Source organism: Erpetoichthys calabaricus, chromosome 9 (genome assembly GCF_900747795.2).
Source record: "Erpetoichthys calabaricus chromosome 9, fErpCal1.3, whole genome shotgun sequence".
Lineage (NCBI taxonomy): Eukaryota > Metazoa > Chordata > Cladistia > Polypteriformes > Polypteridae > Erpetoichthys > Erpetoichthys calabaricus.
Genome location: NC_041402.2, coordinates 74,603,636 through 74,631,621, shown reverse-complemented (window position 1 = coordinate 74,631,621; position 27,986 = coordinate 74,603,636). Strand labels below are relative to the sequence as shown.

Here is a 27,986-nt window from a genome sequence, read left to right as displayed (position 1 = left end):
TTTTTCGTCTGTATGGTATAAATGCACAAACATGGAAAACTATTTTGGAGAAGAGGTGAAAAATGAGTTCACGTCTGCTTACCTTTAAGACTCCTTGAATCACACAACTCTGGCAGGGGAAGGCTAATTCATATTTTTCATCCGGGAGTTGCTTTCAGGGTCAGAATCAACCATAAAAAGGCTTTAAACCACTGGCACTTGTCTGTAGTGGCCTGAAACCATAAGGGCAAAGGTTCAATAAATTACATTAACAGTACAACAAAGCCACATGGCTGTAATGTTCACAATGAGAAATACATTTCCCACAAGATGGCCTGATCCACATGTCTGCAAAAATGACAATTTGACGCCCTCTGCTATTAATAATGTAAAATGTTGCAAAATTATATGCAGTGACATAAATGAACAATGCACCACAGGATATACCAGTCTTGTGAAAAAACTGAGATATTAGCTAAAGGCGCTAAAAGACTGCACCTCCACACTACAGAAGCACATCATGATGCAAGTAATGTGTTTATATGGAACTGACTGAAATATGGCAGATCGTGCTGTTGAAAAACAGTGAAAATGGAACATCTGGTTTATTTGTATGAAGAATGTGTCATTTTCCACTGTACGTCATGCAATGTATTTCTTTTTCTAGTTCTCACTAAAAAAATGCGCTAATCAAAAATGTAAACATTAATAATGAAAGCAGCGGGCAATGAATTAATGTCTTGCTGCAGGCACTTCATTTTCTTGCTTTCTTATTGACTGCTCCATCAAGGTGTATGATTTAAAAATGGCTTTTGGCTCTCTTCTATAGTCTTTGTTTTATGTTTCTAAGATTAAGACTAAGAATAAAGCGTCCTCCTGCTGACCAGCTGGGCTTACCATAGTCATTCTAGATCACACACTTCACAAACACAGCTGCAGATTTTGCTACGATTTGTGAATGAACTGGACTGCACATTACAAGGCTGCAAGCAGCGAGTCATTTAACCAAAGGAGTATGAGGTCGTATTACAAGAGCAGGTGCACCATGGGGCAAACACAGTTTCCTGCTGATGCATTATCCCCAATCCCACTGATGAACAAATTCAAGAGTGGCTTCATGAACACAAGGATGAACTCAAACATCTTCCACAATCTTCTTTATGACCCTAAATATCACTGAGCCTTTATTGGGAAGTTTTGGAGCTCACAGTATAATGTAGGTTTTGACTTTCTTCATCCCCGAAATAAAACTGAAGCCTTTTCTTCTTGAAGAAAGCTGCAATATCTCACAAGACAATGTTCAGGTCAAGAGCACAGCAAGAAGGACTGTATCTGTTCTGAAGGCACAGGGTAGTCAATCGCCTTATTGGGTCCTCAGTATTAAATTATTGTTTGGTGTTCCTGTTATTTTGGCCACCCCTACATAAAATGCTTGTACATTACCACACTCTGCCTAAATGATGCCACTAGCTATGCCACCACATGTTACTGGAGGCCCATTCCATCACTCCATCACATAATAATTTGTTCAAAACATACTTTTAGAACCTCACAATAGAGCAATTGTCTATTTATTCTGACATACAAATCGCCACAGTGACAAAACAAGTGCTGTAATGCAGCTTTGTTTTCTTTGAACCTTTGGAATTTAACGCAAGTCACTCTGTGTGGAGCTCACACTTTTCTGCTTTGTTCAGATGCACTACATCCCTCCCGCAGTCCCAAGACATACTGCTAGCTCCCCTGCTGGTTCTAATTTGCCCCCGTGTGAGGCAGGTAGATGCAGGAGTGTGCTCTGTTATGTTCAGAGTTTGGCCAAGTTTTGTGCCTACTGCAGGCTGGACATGTTCTAGATCCCCACAACCTTAAAGAAGAAATGGGCATGATTAAAAATGCATGGATGGCTGAAGAGCGGGGGGGAAGAATAACAGATTCAAATTAATGTGTGCCTTCTTTGGTGTAACAATGCCGACAATGCCGAGTTGAGATGAGTTATTAAGTATATGACCTCAGGCACATCATTTGGAATCTGATGTAGGCCATCACCAGGTTGTTTTTAATAGTGTTATCACATGCAGTATTTACAAAACACACGCTATCCATTTTAGGAGTTTTTCAGGCAATACTAGATATTTGTTCCTGGTGTGTGTTTATTTGGTATAAAACAAGCAATTGCTAAATCTATATATTAACACTGTTGTTAAACAATAGGCGGCACGATGGCGCAGTGGGTAGTGCTGCTGCCTCACAGTTGGGAGACCTGGGGACCTGGGTTCGGTCCTCCCGGCGTGGAGTTTGCATGTTCTCCCTGTGACTGTGTGGGTTTCCTCCGGGCGCTCCGGTTTCCTCCCACAGTCCAAAGACATGCTGGTTAGGTGGATTGGCGATTCTAAATTGGCCCTAGTGTGTGCTTGGTGTGTTTGTGTGTGTCCTGCGGTGGGTTGGCACCCTGCCCGGGATTGGTTCCTGCCTTGTGCCCTGTGTTGGCTGGGATTGGCTCCAGTAGACCCCCGTGACCCTGTGTTCGGATTCAGCGGGTTGGAAAATGGATGGATGTTAAAAAATACAAAATTCACAAAAACATTAGTGTAGTAAGCCATATTTTGCAATGTCTGTAAAAATCAGGACATTTATTATTCAACATTCATTTATAAATACTGTATTCAGTGATTTTTCAGATTTTTAAAAAGACACATACAAGACACAGGGTGACCTGCAAGAGAGAACTTTTAGGGGCAGCATAAGGAATTACTGTAGGTGAAGTTAGCAGGATGTGCCAGTGATCACAACAGATAAGTGCGTCACAAAGGACAGAGCGACAAGCCATATGTCCGCCCGGTCACTCACCTGAATAGACAGTGTATTCACTCAGAAAAGGGCTCTCAGTGCAGGTCGGTGGTTGGCCTGCTCTCCAGACTTTTCACCTTTTGACTCGCACCTCTGGAACTTGTTAAAAGGGAAGAGGGTGCAGGACCCCAGGCACAAACCTTGGAAGTGCTGAAGAATGCCACAACATCACAGCCGCTCAACTGTCTGTTTTATTGCACATGTTATATTTGTGTGTTTTTTTTATAAATCTTTTACATTTTCTGGATTGTTTTTTTAAGGTCTGAGAATCTTTTGGATTTTTTTTAACCTGATTTAAATTTAAAATAAATTTTTTGCATTTTTATTTGTGACACCTAGTTGTTCTACACAATTGTTGCCATTTTCTAGCATAATTGCTATGACATGACTAAACACTGCTAAGATGCCACCTCCTGGAAGTCCCTCTGTATGTTGTTGTCACTGCAACCACACATAAGCCAGCACCGCATGTATCCAAACTTGTTGATAATACCAAAAACAGAATTCTAGTAAAATAAACAATGTCTTTCAGTATTTTACAGGATTTTGACTTTGTTTCCAGGTATCAATTCCTGTTTAGCATTTTGGTAGGGTGACTTGTTTGACTGATAACCCAGCTTTGATTTTGGGCTTCTCTTATACTTTTCTTTCATGGGTGCCACCTCCATCGTGTGGCAAAACATGAGGTCCATCCAGAGATTAAAGGAAATTCCAGTCAGGAGACCCAGGAGAGAGATAGAATAGAGGTGAGGGGGAATTCAGGCAGTTCACCTCTACCTTATCAGAGATGGATGTAACTTATGAGAAGAGGTCCCTAAATCTGAAAATTAGGAATAGTCAGCAGGTTATGAGCAGCAATAGACCTGTATGCACTGAATGCTTAAGTTAAATAATTGGTGAGAGTTTTCATGTTACAGAATAAAAACTATCTGCAAAGAAGAGAGGCTGTCTAGATTATCTCTTATATAGTTTTGATTACTAACTTAGAGTCAAAAAATGTAGAGTCTTAAGGAGAATGCTTTCATATTCTATGTTTATTAGGTTTTATTATTTATTAGTTTATTATTGTTACCTTTATTTGCTTCAGGCATGTTTACACCTCTAGAGTGACATGCCATATGTCTGCCCGGTCACTCACCTGAAAATACAGTACATTCACTGAGAAAAGGGCTCTCAGTGCAGGTCGGTGGCTGGCTTGCTCTCTGGACTTTTCACCTTTTGACTTACACCTCTGGAACTTGTTAAATGGGAAGAGGGTACAGGAACCAACCTTTGAAGGATGCCATATGCCAAGAGACACACAATATCATTGCCGGTGAACTGAGGTCTGTTTAATTGAACGTGTTATGGCACATGCAGAATTCTGCATGGAGACCATTGCACAGCCTCTATAGAATTGAGTAAGTAATCTTTTATAACTAATAGAACTCTCAGTGACGTTGAAAACTGAGACTGGATTATTTTTCCATGCCTCACATGGAATTTAACGATTAAAGAAGTTAAGCTTTCTAGTTAAAATATGAGGCAGTATTTTTTGCATGCTTCAAAGGTAAAATAGGCTACAATTTTGGCTACCACATTCCTCCATGATTTTCTGGTAGAAGTTCCTTTCTGTGACAACACACACAGCAGTAAAAGTGTAACCTGTTAGGGAGCAGACAGTTCTACATGGAATATTTATTAAATAATATTCAAATAATTGAATCAAATCTACACCAACTGAAAAACTGGGATGATGATTTACACCAAAGACCATAAGTGAAGTACGCAGCTTTTTTAATTACTTTGTCTCATCCCCTGGTGTGTAATGAGTGACAATGAGAAATATAACCAAAGCACATTAATACCTGCAAAGCAGAAAAGTGAGTCAAATTCTTCTTCACCGAGTTAATGGAATCAATATGGTGGTCCTGATGATGAAGATCCCAGACATACAAATAAAGGTGCTCATTCATTTAATGTAGAAATTACTGGGTGCTGGCCAGGGAGAGATGTGCAGTCTCACCACTGCAATTTTGTGGACGGTAAATACATTTTTGTAATTCTGATTTCACAATGCCTGTTTGTATAATGTTTACGCTAATGTGGGCAGCTGAAAGGATATTGAGTAAAATCTTCACAGTGATAATTTTAGCTTTGATAAGAAAATTGATTCATCTGGATTTGTGTATTTTTCTGTGACACAACTACTATCTTCCCTCACACTGAGTTTCTCCATCAACACATGCTGGTGCCTGGTCTGCCTCAATTTGCATTTGATCATTTTGATACCCTCGGCCATTGTCATCTTGCATATACAGCAATACAGATTTAAATATTACATAAACACAGCCACCCACTGATAAGGAAAAATACTGGCTAAGTACTGACTAAATAGAAACAGCAACTCCTCCAGTTTAGAGTTGCATGGCTTTAAGATGAAAAAGGATGTGCAAATCAAACACACAGACACACTGCACGATTTAATGACAGGGTTCAGGAGCTGTTGTTGTGAATATTGCATGGTTTTAATTTTTGTTAGGTTCTGGATAGGTATTTATTACAGAATGTATTGGCTATTATGGTTTTTGGGGTCATTAAAACTAATTCTAAAATTATTTTTTTGTTTTAGTTTCATTTTCTCATTGTTACAAATTGGTTGTGCCTTTTTCCAATGCCCTTTTTTTTTCATGGGTGCCGTCATTTTATGCCATGGTTGCTACTGTGTCACCAAGGGAAAAAATTCAGATATGCACAGTGCTTGACGTCATTGATGCGAAAGCATAAAAATTCATCACTGTGCATTTCCAAGTCATAGGAGATTCAGATAAAACGAACTTGACGAGTGTGTTAAAAAGTATTGTCCCGGTTATCAGACTTCACTCCAACTTAATAAGTTTAGGTTTTTCACTTCTAGTTTGATAACAGATTGGTTTATTTTTTTGGTTAATGAACTTAGCTCGGATTTTGATTTCTTCTTGTCCCTGATTAAAATCCTTCCTGCTAAAATTGTGTAGCAGAACATGTGTGTGGCAGCAACACTAATCACTGTGTAGTTAGGCGTATGCTGAAAAGAGCAATACTGACAAACCATTGGATCGACATTTCTCTTCCCACCTTTCCCTTTTCACACTGGGGCTCTGCACTTCTTTAAAACAGGAGTGCTATACCCAAGTCACGTTTCTGGGTAAGGGTGGTCCTCTATAGAAGGAGTACATGTTTTATGATTAAGTCTAACAAATTCAAGTCCTAAATACTTATAAAAAAGCCAAACATGAAAAAGCCAGAGGTATGCAAAAACCACCCAAAGGGAGAGAGAACCATAAAACATGGGCCCAAAATAACAAGATTAACATGATTAATTTATTAGTTTAAATAAAGGAAAAAAACAACTACAAAGAAACAATAATATCAAAAGTTTCAAAAGAATTTGCAAAACATATGCAGGTCAGGTCAGGTTGGGGAACATGCACTGGTGTAGTTCATTGCCGCACCCACTACACAATAAAAAAGCTCGAGATCCTAGTTGGCAACCCCCCAGGCAGACATATGGTCCAGTCCCACTCTCCGGAAATGACCGTCTATCTGCTGCAGCCAGGTGATACATAATCATCCCCTTGGCCCGATCCGGCTGCTTGGGTCATCAACAATGAGGCTCCTGCAGGCCAGATCACCCTCGGGGAATTGCACCACATGGCCACAGTGCCGTAACTGACGTTCCCTCACAATGCAGGTAATGCACCTTATTTGGGTCTCCGTGAGCAACCTCTCATTTGACACAAAGTCAAATCAGCGGTACCCAAGGATTCTCCGAATTGACACAGTACTGAAGGAGTCCACTCTTCATCTCAGGTCACTGGACAGCGTCCATGTCTAGCAAGCATATAGCAAAACAAGAAGCACCAGGATTCTAAAGACTTGGACCTTTGCCCCTTTGCAAAGATATCATTCCATGATCACATCTTGATTTACACAAGGAGAGGAGAGGTTACAAACAGCATTTTGTAAGATGCAATAGCCAGGGTGAAATAAAGCAAAAACAATGCAAAAAGAACTGGGGTTACAGTCTGGAAAGCCACCTTTAGTTGGTAAGACAAGTTAAATGCAATGAATTTAGCTCTCAGTAGTAGTGCTACCATTCTGAAATCTGAGGTCTGCACAGTAATCTTCTTCCTCTTCTGGCTGCTCCCGTTAGGGGTTGCCACAGCAGATCATCTTTTTCCATGGTCTGTACAGTAATAACAATACCAATACGAATATTAATAACAAATGACACTCACCTCCTGCGTCAGAGCTCTTTTAAGGCTTGGCAGGCCAAAAGATCCAGATCTTCATTATCTTGGAAAAGATGACAGGGCTCTTCTTCTAAGGACTTCTCTGCATGTCTGAGAAATGTAGAGGAAAATGTGAGAATAGTTGTGCTGCAAACATTCACCTGATGTGCCTTAGAGCTAAACCCTGTATGAGACTCACCATGTTTACAAGACAGATGCCAAATAGAGGTTTGAGAGTCATAATTATATGTCCTTTACAAAGAAATTGGCATTATTTATGCTGAGTACAGCTACAATGGATCCATGCAACACCACAAATACAAATGGGCTTTCCACCAAAATTAACTGAATTCAAATAAAATGAGCACTGAAGCAGACATGAGGACAGCAAGGGGTGTTGTACATCATTTTCACCAAAATTTCAAAATCCTACACAGTTTCACATGGAATAATTGGCTAATCTAAAAGGTGGGTCCCACTCAAGATCTTCAACAGTGGAGCACTTTAGGTTATAGCAGAATGCAGTAATGTTTGTTAAACTCTTCACTATGAATATATTTGACTAAAAAAAAGATATGTGGCAGAAGTGAGAGTGCTATTCAGCTATGGAAATCAGTTTTGCAGATGTTTGAAGAGAAATGAGAACACGTCACTTTTGAATGAAGGTACTTGTTTTTGGAATAAATTAAATAGCCTGGGAAGGAAGATGGCCTTTCTTAGTTGAACCCAGTAGAAGAACTTCAACTTCAGTGCTTGTTAATTGCCAACCAACCTAAACATCTAAAGTTACAGAGTTGTAAGATATCCATATTGGATCTTATATAACTTTACATTTTACAAAATGCTTGTGTTCTGATAAACTTAGTGAACGAATTAACAATTATTTATCCATTGTCACACACGTGTGTTTAGGAGACAGCTAAAGGGCTTGAGTACATGTAATTCCACGCTGGACCAGGGGGTGGCGAAGTGCACTAATTCTCCCTCTTGATCTTTTGCAGACCATTCTAAGGAAATCCTGCACGACTCTGGGGCAGCCAACGACGTCACTTTTGGTTCCGGTCCTGATGACATCACTTCCTCTACTGGCCTTTAAAGTTGCCATCTTGTGTATAATGAATCAGTTCTGTTTTGGACTCGATTGTGACAACATGTCTATGATTTTGCAACAATTTTGCAGCCGGGCTGCCCCAACCCTTCGCAATGTCTTATGGTGTTTCTTCTTACACCATAGCATTTTTTTTGCAGATTTAAAGCTTAGGGTCTCCAACAGATCTGCAAATGTAAAACTGTAAGATAACTCTATAAAGAGAAACAAAGGAACAAATCAAATTTGTGTTGCAAAGAGTTGAAGCCTGTCTTGTAGTGATGAGTAAAATAATTTCTACAAATTGAATTCACAGCAAAATCTGTTTTTTTTGCTTTGCAAAAGTCCATTTGTGCCATTCACACAAGAAGAAAGGTATTTACTGTATTTCCTCTCTGGAGGCAATTCTATGGTCTCTATCCACATGCATCTGCCTTTCACTTATCATTTAAATCTCTAATGAAAAAAAAAAAACATTACTAGAAGTGTGCATATGATTGTAATTCCCCGTTACTTCAGGGAGTAATGCTTTTTCTCCTACTCCCTCCGCAGACCAGAAGACTGACTGATACCACCACTAATGTCACTTCTGGTGTCTGTCCACTTGGATCAACCACTTCCTGCAGGAAGGACCTAAGACTGGAAGATTCTCTATCTTGAGTTCAGTTCAGTAGGGAACTCAAGTCTGAGAATATGTCTCTGCAATTATTGCGTGTTTTGTTTTTCAAAACTTCAATTATATGGGGTCACCTGTGTACCCCAACTCACTATTGTTGTCTGTCTGATCTCTAACACTTGTCAGCACTGGGTGCAAGCAGATGTGACTCCAGTTCATCAAAGACTTCATTCACTCTCCGGGAATAACCATCTATCTGCCGCAGCCAGGTGATACATGATCATCCCCTTGGCCCGATCCGGCTGCTTGGGTCATCAACAATGAGGCTCCTGTGGGCCAGATCACCCTCAGGGAATTGCGCCACATGGCCACAGGGCCGTTCCCTCACAATGCAAGTAATGTACCTTATTTGGGACTCTATTGTTGTCTGTCTGATCTTTAACACTTGTCAGCACTGGGTGCAAGGCAAGAAACAGGCCTGGACGTGACTCCAGTTCATCAAAGACTTCATTCATGCACACCCAACTCCATACATCTCATCCTGAACCTGCACATCTTTGACATGAGGGAGGAACAATTAGCGCAAAAAAACAAATAACAAATGGGGAAGACATGCAAACAAATCGTAATCTGGACAGCCATGAGACATCCATGCTGACTTTTGTGCGACTGTGCCCTCACTACAAGGGAACAGTACAGTCCGTGTCTAATAGATTGGGTATGAAGAATTACTCCAGTGCACTGGACAAGGATAAAAGTCTTCACCTCACAGTTTAGATATTAAAGATAACACCGCGCTAACACAAGCATTTTGTACTGAATACCTTGCAAGAGTACACCTGGTAGGGCTGTGTATTTTAGGCAGTTAAAAGGAGGTATGAGACAAGGCCCTCAAAAATGAGTCCGAAACATGCACTGACAATACCGGTGTGAGGAGTTCTGCTCCACTCGAGAAGGTAATTGATTTTGCGTTTAGAGAATGTTACCCCACTGTGAGTATATGGGACTTTTCAGGAGAGATTATCAGAGGATGTCCACCTAACCACTCAGAGGCAGTAAGTCATTCCCTTAAAAAATGTATGGGGCCAGGCTACTTACTATGAATGGCTATCGCCACAATTATTGTGTGTTTTCGTTTCTTTTTCAAAACTTCAAATATATGAGGTTGCCAGGGTGGCACCCCAACTCTTTATGGTGGTGGTTAATATTCCTTTCTAATGTTAAAATGGGACTCAGAAGTGGAGGAGCAGCTACGGCTACCTAAGGGAGGTCTGACAGTTAGGCTCCAGTAGTTTCAAGGGGCCTTCTAGGCTCTGGAAGTGGTTTTTGTGGTGAACATGGAAGTAAACCTTATTTGGGACTTAAGAAGAACTACATACTGTACCAAGTCAGGTAAGTCTCCAGCTGGTTGGAAAATGAAAGGAGGCAAAGGGAGGATTTGCTGCTCAGTATGTGAAGGTAAACAAACATATTGGAAAGCAGATCCATAGCGGCTGCAAAAAACATTTTTTATTTTTCACTGCTAACTTTTTTCCTCTTTATGCATTCATCCCTGTATTTGTTTACAAGTTGTATTAGTCTGGAATTTAGAGGTCATAAAAAGCATAGCTATGTGGCAATTCCAGCATGCAAATGTAATTCTAGAGGATTTATTTCATACACTTTTATAACAGACATTTCTTGTTCTTGATGCATGCCTTACTATAAATTGGGTGAGTTTCAGATGTAACTCTATTGGGCACTTTTACCTCTTATAGGTCAGAAGATGGGCAGAGTTTCAAAAGGTAACAAACGGATTCTTTGACCACTTCTAATTATTGTTACTTCTCTTCATTTTAAATGGCATCTGTTGTAAAACCCAGTTCTCCCAGGAGGGCTTGAAAAGGGAAACGCTCTTCCATCACATCTACCCAGGCAATCATCTCTTTATATTTACTGCACTTTGCAGCAGATGTGGCCAAGGAACCCAGATTCCAAGGGAGCAGGAGGTCATTGCGACCTTGTCAGGAGTCTGTCCACTAGGAGAATGCTCTTGTTAAGAGGGACGAACACAGCGGGCTAATGGCCTCGGCACCTGCCAGCAGTCAGGCCACGAGTATTTCCCAGGTGGGATGAACTTTTGGCTGCAGTGGAAAAAGAAAGCCAGCGTCTTTGTTACACTTTGACACCGCACAATTTGTGATCCGATTACCCCGCTCACAGTTTTTCCTTTCTTTTTTGTTTTGACTATGTTGTAAATTTTCAGTTGTACTCAGTTCCTCAGGATTTCTGCCCACTGTTTATAATTTGTTTAAATGTAATGCTTACTGAGCTAAATAACTACCTTTCTTATCTGTGTCAGAAGTTACTGAAACTGAAAGTTTAAAGAGATCTTTCTGCAGCAATTAGCCCAAACACACCAAATTACAAGTGACTATCATGCTAGCTGTTTAGGAGCTCAGTCAATTTTGGAATTTTCTCCTTTATAAAAATAGTTATGTTTTCTTCATTTTCATTGCTGCTAAAGGAAAATTCAAGACAATGGATTCTACTTGGCAAATTGGCAGTATTTAGTTTTCTTATAACACATAAGTCATCCATCTTCCAGCATGCCTGTGCTGAAGACTGTATTGGATTTTACTTGAATGCATTATTTATTTTCCTTAATATATTCATAACACCCCCCCACTGATCCCCAGGTCCCTGAAGTGTGCGCCCCTGTCTGTGTCACACACACACACACACACACACACACACACACACACACACACACACACACACGCACACACACACACATACACATATCGTACACACTGTCCTCTCTCATTTCCACAGGGGATGGGATTGGGGTCAGGCCAGCTCCTGGTCCCAGCAGTAATTAGGATCTGCAGTGGAATGCAAGCACTGAACCAGCTGGGACCACCTTTACCCCTCCTCAACACACCACCCCCCCAGCGCAGCTCACACAGATACATACGCCTCTCGAGCGCACTCGCTGTGGCAAGTCGCAGGAGACCCCGCTGCAATGCTACTTTTCCATGTAATAGAAAGAAAGCTTTTTCATGTTAGAGAAAGAAAGCTTTTTTTCATAAGACGGAGAGAAAAGAGAGGCCATGTTTTGTAAATAGTGCAAGGAAAAAACAAAGAATGCTAAAAATGGCAGCTTTCTCAACAGCAGTTAATTACAATGTACACATATTGAGCCAAAATGCATAAATCTTAAAAGAAATTAATTGAATGGCAAACACATTCAAAGACTGAAGAGAACCCAAAAACCCTTATTGTAATTGAAATAACCGACAACTGTAAAATATGCTGGCAGGCAGAGCGACAGATCACAGCAGACAACCTGGGATTAAACCCCCTTACTTTAATACTAATTGAAATTAAGATGAGGCCCCGCCTCCCATCCAATCTGTTTTTATGCTTTTAATTAATCAAGGATGGATGGAAAAGCTTTAGTACATTTTTATTTAATTTCCAGCAACATCTGAATTTCTTTCAACCATAATTACAAAGTCAGGGAAATCTGTAGATTTATACTGCAGCTTAATGCATGGAACCCACTAATGCTTTATCTGTGGCTTTACTATGAGGGCAACATCTGTCCCAGAACTGTTTTATTTATTAAACTGTATGCCCTGTTAGGAGGTAATTTTTAGAAATAGGCAGCCATTGGTGAAAGCAGCATGCTTTGCATGTAATGTTGGTTCATACTTACTAATGGGTCACTCTGTATGTTGACGTATCTGTTAGTATCCATCTTACTAAAACTAAATACATAAAAGAGCTTCTGGTTTACCTTACATATCAAGTGGAGCAGTATAGTTTTCCCAAAGGAATTGTTATGCGTTCATCCACCCTTCCATTCCCTTTCTCAAAATGCTTTTTGCAGTTTTACAGTTACAGACAGCGTTTCCATCACATAGCCACGGCCACTAACTCTGGGTAACAAGGGGGCTCCGCCCCCTGCTCGCTTCACTCGCCTACCCCCAGCGTTGGGTATCCTGAAATACATTAGTCGAGCTTGTTCGTTTTGGAGCCGTGCCCACTTTGCCCACGGCATTTCAGACACGTGTTGTAGGCGCCTGCGTTCATTGAGTTTATCCAGGCGGGCTTGTGTTTGTATATCCGTCAGTCGAGCTTGTTCATTTTGAACCTGTGCCTGCTTTGCTTCCGCAGTTTCAGACGTGCATTGTAGGCGCCTGCGTTCATTGATCTTATCCAGGTGGGCTCGTGTTTGTATCGTTGAGCTGTATTGTGTTTGATTTTGGTGTAAAGCGTTCAGCGGTTTGTACAATCCCAAGCAGCACATTATTCCTAACTTCACTCCACAGTAGTGCCACTCACAATATGGCGGTGATGCCTGCGCCTTCACTCCGCAGTAGTGCCACTCACAATATGGCAGTGACGCCTGCGCCTTCCGTACTATGTCGGGTTTCACTATGCTGTGTAGGTGCCTTTGCCTTTCGTACTTTCCCGCGCCTTCCGATGCGCGATGTAGGCGCCTGCACCTTCCGTACTATGTCAGGTTTGCCTCTGCTGTGTGGTGTGAACGTTTAGGGTTCCGTATTCTCTGGGCTTGTTGCTTTATTTCTTATTTCTGTTAGTTGAGCTCTTTCGTTGTTGGCGGTGTATAGCACGTTGTAGGCGCCTGTGCTTTCCGTATCATCTCGGGTTTGATTATGCTGTGTGTTGTGGACTTTTGTGGACTCTGTAGTCTGTTCCATTTTACTCTGGGGCGGGGGGCTGTATCCTCTTTTTTGTGTGGCTGTGTCGTTACCGCTTTCCGTACTATCTCGGGTTTGATTTGTGAACCTTTGTGGACTCCGTAGTCTGTCCCATTTCACTCTGGGGTGGGGCGCTGACTCCTCTTGTTTGTGTGGCGCCTGCGCAGTATGTCTCCTGCGTCCATGGGCATGTACCTGCGTCCATATCCGGTTTACCATTCTCGGTTAGTAATATGGATTCCTGAATGAATGAGATCATGAGTACAAGCAGATAAGATGAAGTTCTGGCTCAGAGTTTTTCAATGTCCATGACAGTGTAAGGAGTATGGCTATACAGAAGGACCTTGGAGCAGAATTGGTGGTTCTCTGGATTGAAAGGACCCAGTTGAGGTGGTTTAATCATTTAGTTACACTAACTACCAAGTACCTCCTGTCAGAGGTGTACAAGGCACTGCCCCCTGGGACCAAGGAGCAGACACGGGACTTGCTGGAGGGATTATCTGCCTTAGGTGGTGTTGAAAGGAGTTGCTGAAGATGGGGCATTCTGGTCAGTCCATCTCAGCTCATTGCTAGTGTGACCTTCATAAAGAAAAGTGGTGTAAAAACGGCAGATAGCATTAGCTTTACTCAAGGCCATATTAAGCTGCCAACAGGTCCCTGGGTGGCTTAGCTCCTTAACAGAGAGCTGATCCTACTTTTAACAATGCAGTTCATGGATACCAAGTCATTTAAAGCAGCGCGGTATTTCTCTCTTTTTGCTTCAGCACAACACTTTACCGCTTCATTGAGTGGGAGTCATTTTGGCACATTGACTCTCCATCATTTCATCAAACTTTTTGGGGAAGAGGCCCCTTGCCATCACTGGCCTCATTGAGAATGATGGTAGATCCTCCCCTGCCTTTACTCTTTCATATTGTAGAAATGTTATTCACTATTATGGTTTTGTACAACAACTACTGAAACACACTAAAATACAAATACAAATACAAACCAAGTTAAAGATAAGGTGACATTGATACTACATATTTGTGGTCGCTCATATACAGCAAGCTCAACATGAGAATCGTGAGAGCTAAAAATGTTATTGTAAAAAATAAAAACATGAATAATACAAACATGACCCTGTGTTAGCATATACAGCGGGTTGGAAAATAACTGACTGACTGACACAATAAATGAAACATACATTACTCCTTGCTTCTCTGCGTGCTTTAGTGTCTTGTCTTCTTATTGTTTGTCATTCTTCATCACTTTTGTTTGATGTTCAGCAGATTTTGCCACTCTTCATCCTGCCATTATGGCACTTTGTTTTCCAACCACTTTGCCATAAACATAAAACCACGAGTCAGTTTGAAGTCCTTAACATATATTTAATAAAGTATGATGATCAAAGATAAACCAATATAATAAATTTAAAAAAATAGAATATTGTTTTTATAATCACGTTTTCTAAGAAGGTAAAGTAATGAGCCTGTTGAGTTAGGTAGGGTGTTGTGTGACACAATTAAAGGCTAGATGACATTAACAGCAAACTCTCCACCTTACACTTACACTTGACTATGAATTCTGAACACGCATTTGATGATCTTCTTGATTGTCAGCAGGCATTTCTCCATCTTTGTTGTTCTTATATTCTGTATTCTGCACTTGTCGACCATTAGATATTATTACTCTTCTTTTCCCTTATGCCATGTCATTTTGCCATAATAAACACATAACCACAGCTCAATTTGCTGGGGTTGCTACTACCTAATTGTTTTTAAATTTCCAGAATATATCAGCTATTCATTAAGACCAAGATCAGTGTTCTAGCCCAACTAGTTCCCGGGTAATCATATGACAGATGGATTGACCTTAGCATTTTATATACTGTACTGTATATAGATTAACAAAAGCAAAGGTAAGAAAGGGTTTTCATATATAACCATTTTATTATAATGTAATTAAATACATAGGATTTCTCTATAAGGGGGTGCAGTGGTAGTGCTGCTGCCTCGCAGTAAGGAGACCCGGGTTTGCTTCCCAGGTCCTCCCTGCGTGGAGTTTGCATGTTCGCCCCGTGTCTGCGTGGGTTTCCTCCGGGTGCTCCGGTTTCCTCTGACAGTCCAAAGACATGTAGGTTAGGTGATCCTAAATTGTCCCTAGTGTGGGTGTGTGTGTGTGTGCCCTGCCCAGGGTTTGTTTTCTGCCTTGCACCCTGTGTTGGTTGGGATTGGCTCCAGCAGACACCCATGACGCTGTAGTTAGGATATTGCGGGTTGGATAATGGATGGATGGATCGCTATAGGTTTAAATTCTGCTTTAGTAAAATTAACCGCAGCTCTCATCGACACTTTCAGCCTCACTTTGAAGTTTTTATATTGAGTTTAATTTTTAGTGGTCTGCATTCTTTGTCTATTGGTGGTTGTCATTGGATTGATGTGCATATTGCACTGTCTACAGTGTGCTAATAACACAGTCCACGTGATTTAATTGGATGTGTAGGATCTCCTTGTACTTCTGTGAGTGAAGCGAGGGTCCTATATACAGGCAGAGAACTGAAAAATATTTTAAAAAATTTATTTCACATAAGAACCAGTATAAACCAAGCTAACAAGCAAGCCTCCAAATGAACACTCTCCCAACGTCCTATATTGGTTCTGGTGAGAGGATCTCATCCCCCTAAATTTACACATGCATTCCAATTTAAGTCATTATTGTCACGTGTATGGAGTACAGTGAAATTCTTTCTAGAATGTGTTGGCCCCCAGGCTCCATGATTAGTGAGTTTAACTTCTGTCTTCCTTACCTGAGAAACCTGAGAATACATCTGTCATTATCAATGCAAGTTAAACCCCACACCATTTTTATAAAATACAGCTTAGAACAGAAAAAAGGGACTGATATTATAGCCAGAAATATGATAAAGGGCAGCAGAGCAGCACCACCTTCTTCAGTGGCCAAATAAGCAGCAGACCTCCATTCCTCGCCTGAGACCACTGCCCATCCAGTACTGCTCTCAGAAGAATCTGATCACATTAAACACCAGTAGACAGCAAAGAGTTGAAAAAAAGTAATCATTGAAATTTTCTTAAAAATATTAAATATACAGTGCAACAAACTCTACCTAAACAATTATTAATTTCTTGGCTATTATTGTACAATGAAAAAAAGAAAAAAAAATGTTTCTTTGGTAGGAGGACTTACACAGGAGCTCATCATGTTTCTGGGTCACTGTCAACGCATTTGGGGTGCTGAAGTTAAATTATTTGCTACTGCAGGACGTGCTCTCATTAGTACAATATTCAGTAACATTGAAATAAAGGGTAGCTTTCCACACCACTCCTCATCCTTTTTTTAAAGCAATGCTTTTGTCCTGGGTTCCCTTGAGTGAACTATCATTCTGAAATATTCATGTGAATTTAATATTTTATTGAAGCTGCACCATGTCTGATTGACATGAGATGGCAATGTGAACTTCAAAGAAAATCCTTCTGTCCCCTCCTCATCAGTTCTGTCTGAATTGGGGGCCCGTGGGACTCTGGATTATTGTGTGCGCATTAAGTATGACAGGAATGATTGGTTTCAAGTAAAAATAAAATCAAAGCTAATTACCATAAAACATCTTTTAGGAGATTATTCATAGGGCTAATGATTAGATAGATAGATAGATAGATAGATAGATAGATAGATAGATAGATAGATAGATAGATAGATAGATAGATAGATAGATAGATAGATAGATAGATAGATAGATAGATAGATAGATAAGGCACTATATAATAGATAGATAGATAGATAGATAGATAGTAGATAGATAGATAGATAGATAGATAGATAGATAGATAGATAGATAGATAGATAGATAGATAGAGAAGGCACTATATAATAGATAGATAGATAGATAGATAGATAGATAGATAGATAGATAGATAGATAGATAGATAGATAGATAGATAGATAGATAGAGAAGGCACTATATAATAGATAGATAGATAGATAGATAGATAGATAGATAGATAGATAGATAGATAGATAGATAGATAGATAGATAGATAGATAGATAGATAGAGAAGGCACTATATAATAGATAGATAGATAGATAGATAGATAGATAGATAGATAGATAGATAGATAGATAGATAGATAGATAGATAGATAGATAGATAGATAGATAGATAGATAGATAGATAGATAATGGGGGAAATTTACTATAACATATAACTGCTTATGTTTAACAAACTAAGCTAAAAACATTTGGTCTTCGCTGTATTTGTTTAAAACGCATACATACCATCTGTTATTTCAAATGATACAGATATTATAAGATTAATTATTTGTACCATTGTAAAAGACTATGTGGCAGCTAAAATGATTCTGGTGCTTAGTTTCAAAATATTAGTCCCAAGTTATTAGTAGAGCATTTCTTTCTGAAAATAATATTGTATAAGTCAAAATATACCACGTTTCTTTTCCTAAGGTACAACCAAGTAAAAAGTTATAAAAATAGATTAATTAAAATCAATAGTGGGGTGGTAGTGCTTAGTGCTGCTATCTGATAGCTCAGGAAGGAAGATGTAAGAAAAGAAACAAATTACGCTTGAAAAGATGTTGAGGACCAACTGTTAGCCCAGTTTAAAAGCTGTTGTTATGGCTGATGCACCTTCCTCCATGGTTAAAAAATAACTGACATGTGGGGAACTTTCAAGTCATCCAGGCAGAAGAGACAGGGCCTTAGGTGTTGAGATTCTGCCTTTTAACTAAACTCCAAAAGGGTGACAGTACTTAGAAAATAAAGCCAGAGCTGCACTCCACTGCATGTCTGAACCAGAAGTGTTTGCCTCACCACTCTAAGTAGCTTAGCCCCAAGTTGAAGATGCAGACTTATAGCCTGCAGTGGAGCAAAGGTTTCAATATCAAACATATCCCAAAAAGGAGAGCAGAAAGCTATTAAACCCCCCCACCCCATGTCTAATGAAAACAAAACAAGTTAATAAAGACAGGAGTAAAGAAAAAGGTTACAAAAACATTTGCCAGAAACAGTACCTAAGTCTAATGAAACCCAAACAGTCACAAACCAGGATAGCAATGAAATAATGCAAAACAAAAAAGCAAAGAACGGGAGAAAAACCTCAGTGCTGAAGCAGCCATTGGATGGGTTGCTTCTTCTTAAATAGTAGATAGGATGGCTGCCCACCAGCAATATCAAGTGGACCTGCCCCCAGGTTCCACACATAAGGCACAAGGAATATGATTTAAAGGGCTAGACACAAAATAAGTAACAAAATATCCATCATTAACAAAAAGAAAATAAAGAAGATTTAAAAAATAATATTAAAAAAATAAACAACAAAAAATACAATTGAGCCAAGAGTAAAGACGTGGCTGAACCATAACAAGAGGATGGAAGATGATCAAGTGTAAGAGTCTGTGTCACACCCGTGATCTCAGTAAAAGGCAAACTATATTCACATGCTTGACACATGTTATGTATCAGTGTGAATTTAAGTTTATTATATGTTTTGTTGTTGTTTTTCTTCATTTTGAATTATTTTTCATGTTTTCTTTGGTATTTCTGCTGGTTTCACTTATCATTTGTTTATTTGGGTTCTGTCCCCTTAAATGAGTCTCCATTCCCAGTGTTTTGTGGGTAGAGCCCCATGGAGGCAGGGCCAACAAAATGTTACAACTGCTGGCTCCTCTTCTAGCTATTTATTTTGGTCGGAAGTGACTGCCAACAGTCAGGTATTGAAGTTGTTGGAGTCATTATGTAAGTAATGTTTTTCCTCTGTTTCCTTCTGTTTTTTATTTATTTATTTTTTGATTCTTTTTTGCCATTATTGGATTTCACTTTTGGCATTTGTATTTCTGCATAATTAATTTTTATAAAGATTTTGTTACCCTTGGTGTGCACAAGTGAAAGATTAACAGTCATCCTTCTTCTTGTGGGGCTTTTAAACAGATTTTGAGACATTTAAGTTTATTTTGAAGCTAAATTCCCATTTGGGCCTGCAAAGCCTGAGGCAGGCCACTGGAGTTGGGATAAAGATCAATTGGGGTAAGGCCTTTCCCAGGCAAGTAAAGGAGGCCTGGACTGGACACTAAAGCCTTTTGTGGAGCATTTGGAGGCCTCACACCCTTTTTCCAGGCTTCGGACTCCTGATCACAACCACACAGAACTGTTTCGGCCAGACAATCAGCCTCAGACCTTCGGTACCTTTTCAAATGTGATATACTCCTCCACAAATTCTGACTCCCCAGACGTTTTACTGCCTTTGGATGCAGAAAAAGCCTTCGATAGAGTCGAATGAGACTGTTTACTATACTTAGATCTGGGTTTGGCCCCAGCATATCTGCATGGATTAAACTACTTTATACTAATCCAGAAGCTTCAGCCCATATTAATAATATGAATTTACGTTATTTCAAATTAGAACAAGATACATGACAAAGGTGCCCACTATCACCGATGCTTTTTGCATTTTCTACTGAGCCATTGGCTGTTCATCTCTGGAAGAAACCAGAGATAAAGGGGCATATCAGAGAAAGACTCAAGCAGAAAATGTAAATTTATGCAGAAGATATGGTGCTCTATATATCAGACTCACAATTATCCTTACCATTAGTCTTAAATGCGTTAGGAGAACATTTTAAGATTTCGGGTTTCAAAATTAATCTGAGTAAAAGTGTGCTTTTCCCAGTGAATTCTCTAGCACATCATTTTAGACTGGATAGTTATTCATTCATAATAATAAAACAGCTCAAATTTTTGGGATAACCATAACAAGTAAAGGTAATTTTCTTCTACAATACAATTTTGGAAGTGCTATGGATAAAATCAATGAAGATGTTAAAATTGGTCCACCATCCAGCTCATCCTAGCCATGATAAGTAACACTGTCAAAATAAACATCCTTCCTAAGATGCTATATCTATTCGTCGTTCTTTAGGAAATTAGACTCAATTAAAACATCATTCATCTGGAATTCGATACAGCCATGCTTTCAAAAGGTTATTCTACAAAGAACTATAAATTAGAAGGTGGTATGGTTTCAGTTTTACTATTGGGCAGAAATATACATAAAATAAAATCTTGGAAATCAGCATAAATTCATGAATTTACACCAGCCTGGCTTGCAATGGAAAACAAATCTTGTTCTAAATCTTCCTTGTATGCCCTGCTTTGTGCAACATTTAATGCTAACTAATGACAATTTTCCAGCAATCCAGTCATCCACTAATTACTTAAAATGTGGAACTAATAGAGCACACATTTCAAGGCAGTAAAGCTCTTATAGGTTCCTCCTATACACGATGATCATCTTTGTCCACCTTCTCAATCATACTAAGTGTTTAACATAGGAAATCTCTAGGGATTATGACACTCAGAGATCTTTATGTAGACAACATATATGCATCTTATGGTCAATTTCAGATACATGCTTTTTCCATATGCAAATCTGAAATCTTGTGAAAAAAATAGTCCGGGGTAGGGAATGCAGGCCCAAAGTAGAGGAGGTGTTTTTTGGGAAAAACTATTGCTTCTTCCAGAGTCTACTGACTACTGACTGTTGTTAGCTGTGCTCATTACCAACAGCAAAAAAAAAATGAATTAACTTTGCACATGATTTTTTCCATGCTGACATTCACTTCAGTGTACGCGCTTGTATAATGCATTCACTTTTACAGAGCTTGCTCGACATGAATAGATACGTTGAGGCTTAATGCAACATGCAAATCATGTAGTAGGAAGCAAACACATATGGTGTGAAATATCTGATTGTTATGGAGCTGCCAGATATATTTACTTACTGACCCAGTAAAGCTCTCTCACAAAGGAATACATTTTTCTTTTAACAGATTTTTCTCTCAGGCTCAATGGCGCCCTCTGCTTACTTACTTATCCAGTATAGCTGTACGTAAATAAATAGATATGTGACTCTGAACCAATAAAACACAGTATTTTAAACAGTATTTCCTACCTTTGGTCTTGGTGTTTTCATATAGTGTTTTCAGGGACCTGTCAGGCACATATACAAAGTTTGCTTCTTATGGATAAGAATTTCAAAAGGACACTGGAGGATGGTTATGGTAGAACACAGTTGCTTATCTGTCTTCCTTTTCATCCTCAGATCTGAAGAACGCAGATCACACCTCTCAGATCTCCCTTTCTTGTTCCTGCATCATAAAAATAGCCAAGAAAAGGAAGAGACTGTCATTTGTTAGACCACTGTCAGTGAGAGTAGAGCACCAATCTAACTCGTCACGATTGTGAACAAATGGTTCTTTTTCCATTCAGCCACCATTCTTAACCTGTTAACACTTATAAGGAGGGCTTTTCCTTTTGGACCTGAAAAACCTGAGCATCTCTTTATGCTGCCTTCTTTTATGGAGCTTTACATGGGAATAGCCAGCACTGTCTTAGCAAGCCCATGTCTGGTCTCCAAATCACAAAATGACCCAACAGTATTTCAGGAAAGGTTAAATGAGCTGTAAAGTCTCAGACCAGAGACGCCCTGTAGAATCTATTATTCCCGCTAGTTGTCCAGCATGGATCATGGATAGCAGACCCCAGGCAGATATAAGCGAGGACCTTTAAGACCACAACAATGCAGCTTTTGAGAGGGGCTCACCAGACATGCTCAGCTTCCTAGAGTTCATTCTTGTGAATTGTATAACAACAGTTTGTGGTTTTCTGCTTGTTTCCCTCAGTTTAACCATCTACCACTTGCTAAGGAACTAAGGCCCCCATTAAATGAATTTATGATACATCCTGCCAAGGTATGTGACATATTTTACATCTGCTTCCTTTCTTACATATGTTTCTCTTCCTCTTTTCACTGGGGAATTGGCCAAAAAAGTTTAATAAGCAATGTGGGCAATTCTGCAAAAGTATTTGGTTTTCAAATAAAAAACTCAAACTGAATAGCCATCTTCTGGGAATTTGTACTGGCTAGTACGGAAAGCAGCTATGCAAGATTATTTATTACTGGGGGCCCACACTGCAGTAGGCATGTTCCAGTAATTCTCACGTGCATTTGAGAACAACACTCTAGAAGTACCAAATTGTGTCGATGTCTTTATATTTCGGGAATGTGCAATTCTTGGGAGCAGGTACAGAAACAAAAGGTAGACCCTAAAATCATCCCTTTATTTTCTGAAATCACCGTTCAAAGGGAATGTGTGGCTATAGTTGGAAATACCACCATGCTTCTTGGCAGCACAAAGCCCCAGAAAGGACCATATGGGACCATGCCGTCCCTGTACCTGAACAGGCAGCTGGGGGGCTGCCTTGGAGGCCTGGCTCTTTAAAGCTCAGTGACACCAGGTGCCAGTAGAGAAGGGTCTAGCCTGGTGTCACTTGAGCAAACATATGGCCACCTCATGACCTGCAGCAGTCATTCCAGGGTTTGGGTGGAAGTGACCCCTGGATGGTGCTTGAACTTTGGCCTCTTGAGGCTTAAGCTAGGCCATCTTGGTTTATACAAAGCAGTGAATTATTGATGAGTTGATAATGATGTGGAGGACAAATTTTTAATTAGTAATTAACTTGTCATGTGTTTTGTAAGAAGGTTGTTCAATAACTAGTAGTACTACCTCATTGCTCCAGGGTCCTGTATTCAAACCCCAGCCCAGTCACTCTTCGCATGGAGACAGCATGTTATGATGTCTGTGCAGAAACGGATGTGGGGGGTTGTAGGAGGAAAATGGAAGTATTTGTTGTTGGTGCAGATGTTAATAAAAAGTAGTTAAGTATTATACGTGTATGAACTGCTATTTCTAATACAACACATGTCCTCCCCTCAAGCACCCCTGTTTTCTTCCACATTAGGTTAAGCACACACTACAAAGTGTGTGTGTGTGTGTGTGCACATTCTGTGATGACCTGCATCCTAAAGTTTCATGTACTTAATACATGAAAAATATTATTAATACAGTAAGTACTGCTGGGTTAGACTCAAGAAAAAGAAAGCAATGCAGAGAAAATACCGGATGTCACTCTGGGTCTTCTGCTTACTACTAAATGATGAACTCTTCACCAGATTTTAGGCGAGTGCACATCTTAGGAACTCCACGAAGCTCTGCCAGTGTAGAAAATCCATCCATCCATTTTCCAACTTGCTGAATCCGAACACAGGGTCACGGGGGTCTGCTGGAGCCAATCCCAGCCAACACAGGGCACAAGGCAGGAACCAATCCCAGGCAGGGTGCCAACCTACCGCAGGACACACACACACACACCCACACACCAAGCACACACTAGGGCCAATTTAGAATCACCAATCCACCTAACCTGCATGTCTTTGGACTGTGGGAGGAAACTGGAGCACCCGGAGGAAACCCACGGAGACACGGGGAGAACATGCAAACTCCACGCAAGGAGGACCCGGGAAGCGAACCCAGTGTGGAAAATCCCACCTGAAAACCTGCTTCTACTCTTTTGGATTTAAAACCAGTTATCTTCAAATTATTTCATTTTCTAACTGACTGTTCACTACTTGCTATTCTGACATTAACTCTGCCATGGTGAATCATCTTTCATGATCAGTCCACTCCCATGCATATTCTGGTTGCATAAATCATTAAAGGCTCATGTGTTCATTTAACATGGATTTGAATTATCTACAGTATTTGAGTTTATATTAGTGCTTTGAGTTGAATTCTCTGTAAAATATCCTGTAATTATTTTTTCCTTGAAAAGTACCATATAGAATATTACGTTCAGGCTCCTATTGAGGATCGGTTAGTGAAATTCTGTTCAATCTAATTTTCTAAAATGTTCTACCTGTTCTGGCAATTGAGCAGGCCCACAGTACTTAAATGTTTGGTTTAATTGGGCTAAACATCCCTATGCAGTCTGCTGAATAAAAGGTTTGAGTAATTTAAAAAAAAGGTCTGAATTCAGCAAATTGATTGCTCATCAATGTCCTCCCTGCAGGCAGCAGAACTATCATTTAGGGAGCTGTGCGGCAAAATGAAGGTTTAGTTACAAGAGACAGTGCATGGCTTTAAATAAAGACAAGGCATGTATTAGTGAAATTGCATTAAAGGGTATCTGTTGGTTAAATGGGCAAACATAATTTAAAAAATTATACCTCATAGTCACCATATTTTTATACACATACTTGTTTATTTTTGCAGTCCAATATAAACATGTTAGTTCAATCAGCAACCACTAGATGACAGATTCATGCTCCAGTGTGCTCCAGTCGCATCGATGTCCACTCATCACAAGTGACATATGTGATGGGGCTGAAACCACGTAGAAAAATATTGTTATGTGACCTACAAGGGAAGAGTCATTTGTTTAAGTTAAAAGCCACCCTCTTAGGTGCTTTTTAAATAAAGAGCAAAAATCTTAAGCTTAGAGTAGCTTCTGATTTTCAGTTTTTCAAATCAAATCTAAAGACACGGCAGTGCTCTAGTACCAAGTCGTCTCTTTCTCCGTTTTACGATCAGCTGTCTTTAGGTCCAAATGTGTGTCCACTGACCTTTCACAAGAACCTCCTGTCCGTCATGGAGGTGCAATATCGTTATTTTGGCAACTTGACTTGATGGCCAACAAGCAGAAAAGGATACCTTGAACACAATGGTGTCCTGGCAGTACAAAAGCAGGAGTGTCATAGGAAGATCAGCTCGACTACATAATATATGCACATCATTTCATGACAGCTTTACTTGGCTATCAAAAATGACTCATGTTTCAGGCACAGTTTACAGTAAAATCCACTAAAAATGTCATTAATGAAAAACTTTAAATGATTTGAAGATACCTGTACCAGAGTGGAACTGTGTGTGACAGTGTCATACCATTGCCTGGCACCCCACCCCATATCGGTTTGCCTGCTGTGCCCAGTGCTGCAGTGATAGGAATCTGCTCCGCAAAATCGTGAACTGGATAAGTAGAGCAGAAAAATGTTTAGTTGGATGGATGGGATAAATCAGTTACACATCTCCAAAACTGCCTTACTGTTACTTTAATTGCATGTAAAGGTGTCTGAAAATTATTATATGGAAGGAAATGATCCTTTACTTGTTAATAAACTTAAAACTTAAATCTTTTTATTATTCTTAAATATAGAAGTACACAAAATAAAAAATGCTTCTTTACACACTTTCAAGTAAAATTATGCACCAGTATTCTGTAATGTTTTTAAGGAATAACATTCATTCTTCCTGTTTATTGTAGAGATCAGGGGGTCAGCAGCTCACATTGGGCACCAGGTGGGATCCAGCATGACACACGGTGCCAGTCCATTGCTGATATTAAACAGTAAGAATACAACATTGCTTTAATTTTACAAAAAGCGATTATTAGTGACATTTTAATGTTGGCCTAATTATTTAGAGCCCTCAGACTCAAATGTCTAAGGATAAATACTTACTGTATATTTATTCAGACAAAGCTGTATGATGTCTTTATCACAAGTTTCATAAGTCATGTGAGAAACAGGCTATAAAGAGTCAGAGAACCCCGGATGACTTAAAGCCCGTTTTGTTCTTTTCAAGAGAGGACCAAAGTGTACCAGACGTGGGACACACCAGGAGGTTGCATGGCGTCCACCCAGCCCTCCAGTAATGCCACCACAAGACAGAAGAAGACTGTCCCTCTCAGTCACTTCTCACCTGAACCATGCAAATGAAGACAAATAGAAGAGCAGTTCACCTGTGGCTCCCACTCAAAAAGGAACTTGTTCAGAGAGTCCCGTCTATGACTGAGAGTAAAAAACTTTGAATCATACAACAGAGTCATCTCTCTCTCTGTCTTATTAATAGGCAGAAAGGCCTACTAGTGACATACCAGTAGTTTTGATTTATTTTGGTAGACTATTGATCTTTCTTTAATTGTTAAAGCAGTCTCACATAGCTAGATTTGAAAAACTTTATCAGAGTTTATATTTTGCTTGTTAGAATGCCCCCCTATCTGTCACACTCTATTCAGTAGATTATTAGTAGTTAGACATATTGGTACAGTTCAGTGAAATTCGTACTTGCATGTGCAACCAACATACAACAATTCACCATTCTCTAGCACCATGACAAACAAGAATGTATTACAATACATAACTTCATCCTATTTAATAGAAAACACACTCTGGCATACTCCTTACTCCTGTTTCTATGCCCTCATGTCTTGAAACCTAGTGAAGAAAACCCTGAAAAAACCTCATTATAGTTATGTGTGTATAATATGACAATATGTTCGTGACAGGTCAGAAGTAAGAAACCATAAAATGCAAAATGCTGTAGGTCAGAGGCAGTGGTTCCTAGTCCACTACACATTAAACCAATTTGGACAGGTTAGTAGTGGTTAGAAGTGCTACCGCAGTCTCAAGGACAAGCATCCAAATTTCTGATCATCCACTGCCTGTGTGAGTCTTTCTAGTGTCATCTAAATTTCCTCCCACTGGCAGCTGATGTCTCTAAATTAGACCCGTGTTGGCATGTGTGGGTGTCCTGTGATGGACTGGCACCTTTCCAGGGTTAGTTCTTGTGTCATGTGCAATGCTGCTAGGTGTGGTTTCAACGGTCCATAGCCATGTAAATGTCATGATCGATCTGAATGAAATGATCTGCTGGTGTTTGTTTGAGCAGCAGAGATGCAAACTAGAATGTCAACAAACAGGAGTCAACAGCAGAAAACAGAACCATTGACACATTGATGCCAAAACAAAAAACAGAATCAGAAGTCAAAAGCTAAAGTTAAGGAGACAAATTACTCTTAAAATGTAAAGAAAACTGGCAAATCTTTACTTTAAAAAGATTAAAGGTCAGATGTTCAGGTATGCATGCTACCCTATTTTAAATTGGAGATACAATGAAGTCAAGTGGGACATGTCATCAGCATCACGTTCAACCACCACACTATAGTAGCTGAACATCCTGAAAACCGAAGAAAATAAAAATGCCAGACATGCAGCATACTGTAATGAAACATATGCAATAGTAACGACACATATGTTACAACACAAATCATACTGTACACTGCAAGATTGAACTCCGATGCTCCTCGAAATTTATAGAACGGCATTTCCTGTTCATGTGTAGTTGTGTAGTATTAGTGTTACCAAGGACAGTTATGATACTTTATTCTTTATTTCATATTATTTAAATTATTGTTAATATTATTTATTCTAATTAAAAGACTAAAATTTAAATCTAAGAGGTTAATTGTGGTGGTATATATGATGTATGGGTGTCTCCTCTGCAATTATTTGCCAAGGGGTGTAAACACTCTGCCAGTCATTTTCATTTCTGTGGTGATAAGTAAGACAGGATTAAGTTTTACAGCATAAAAAGCAGGTTGGTGCCCAAGATCAGATACCATTTTATGACTGAAACAGATAAAAATGTGTCTTTCGGATTACATTTATATTGCATGTGGTGTATATTTCTAGAGAGTGTTATTACAAGTTTAAAATAAACACAGTAAAAATTTTTATTGTGATATTAAATTAAATGGTTGGTGCAGTGGGTAGCGCTGCTGACTCACAGTTGCGTGACCTGGGTTCGCT

General features: G+C 39.6%; 1 long non-coding RNA gene across 1 annotated transcript; it reads left to right on the top strand.

Moving 5' to 3' along the window:
• Window positions 1-17,698: 17,698 nt before the first annotated feature.
• On the top strand, window positions 17,699-27,634 carry LOC114657828 (uncharacterized). The gene is made up of 4 exons (XR_003717262.2): window positions 17,699-19,240; window positions 22,183-22,251; window positions 25,661-25,744; window positions 25,981-27,634. It is a non-coding gene; the product is annotated as an uncharacterized LOC114657828 (long non-coding RNA).
• Window positions 27,635-27,986: the final 352 nt, after the last annotated feature.